We start from the raw sequence: 1442 nt of genomic DNA, 5'->3' as shown, positions 1-1442 counted from the left end.
TTCCCATAGTGTTGGGATTACAGGCGTGAGCCAACACTCCCAGCCTGCTCCCTTCTTTCTGCTTGTTTTGTGGTCATTTTGCCCTTCTTTTTCTAGTTTCTTAAAATGGAAGCTCAGATTATTAAGACTTTTTTTTATCGTTGCTTTAAGCATTTAGGGCTACAACTTTACCTCAAGCTCACTTTGGCTGTATCTCACAGGATTTGGGTTTGTTTGTTTTTGTTTTTTTTTTTTAAGAAATGGGGTCTCCCTCTGTTGCCCAGGTTAGAGTGCAGTGGGGCAGTCATAGCTCACTGAAGCCTCAAACTCCTGGGCTCCAGGAGTCTACCACCACAGTCTCTCAAATAGTTGGGACTACAGGTATGCGCCACCATGCCCAGCTGACAGGTTTTGACATGTTTTATTTTTTTTTAATTGAGGTGAAAGTCACCCATCTTTTTATTATTATTATTTTTTTAGAGACAGTTGCCTGTGCTGGAGTGCAGTGGTGCAGTTATAGCTCTCTGCAGCCTTGAACTCCTGGGCTCAAGCAATTCTTCCACCTCAGCCTGATGAGTAGCTAGGACTCAGGCTAATTTTTTATTTTTGTTTTTTGTAGAGATGAGATCTCACTGTGATGCCAGGCTGCTTGAACTCCTGGTCTCAAGTGCTCCTCCCACCTCAGCCTCCCAGGCTGCTGGGATTACAGAAATGAGCCACCACACCAAGTCCACATACCATTTTAAAGTACAAAATTCAGGCTGGGTGCGGTGGCTCACACCTGTAATCCCAGCACTTTGGGAGGCAGAGGCAGGCAGATCACCTGAGGTCAGGAGTTCCAGACCAGCCTGGCAAACATGGTGAAACGCTGTATCTACTAAAAATGTAAAAATGAGCTGGGCATGGTGGCAGGTGCCTGTAATCCCAGCTACTTGGGAGGCCACAAGAGGTGGAGGTTCCAGTCAGCCAAGTTTGCACCACTGCACTCTAACCTGGGCAACAGAGTGAGACACTATCTCAAAAAAAAAAAAAAAAAAATAGCCTCAGGCGGAGTGGCACATGCCTGTAATCCTAGCTACTTGGGAGGCTAAGGCAGTAGAATCACTTGAACCCGGGAGGCAGAGGTTGCAGTGAGCCAAGATCATACCACTGCACTTTAGCCTGGGTAACAGAATGAGACTCTGTCTCAAAATAATGATAACAATAAAGTATATAATTCAGTGGCATTTATTTAGTAAATTCACAAGGTTGTGCAACCATCACCTCTGTCTAGTTTCAGAACATATCTATCACCCCAAAAGAAAACCCCGAAAACCTGGGCATGGTGGTGCATACCCGTGGTCCCAGCTACTCAGGAGGCTGAGGTGAGAGGATTGCTTGAGCTCAGGTTGAGGCTGCAGTGAGCCAAGATTGCACCACTGCACTTCAGCCTGGGTGACAGAGCGAGACCCTGTCTCAAAAAA

This window comes from Cebus imitator, unplaced genomic scaffold, assembly GCF_001604975.1.
Source record: "Cebus imitator isolate Cc_AM_T3 unplaced genomic scaffold, Cebus_imitator-1.0 Scaffold82, whole genome shotgun sequence".
Classification (NCBI taxonomy): Eukaryota; Metazoa; Chordata; class Mammalia; order Primates; family Cebidae; genus Cebus; species Cebus imitator.
This window is presented reverse-complemented; position numbering follows the sequence as displayed.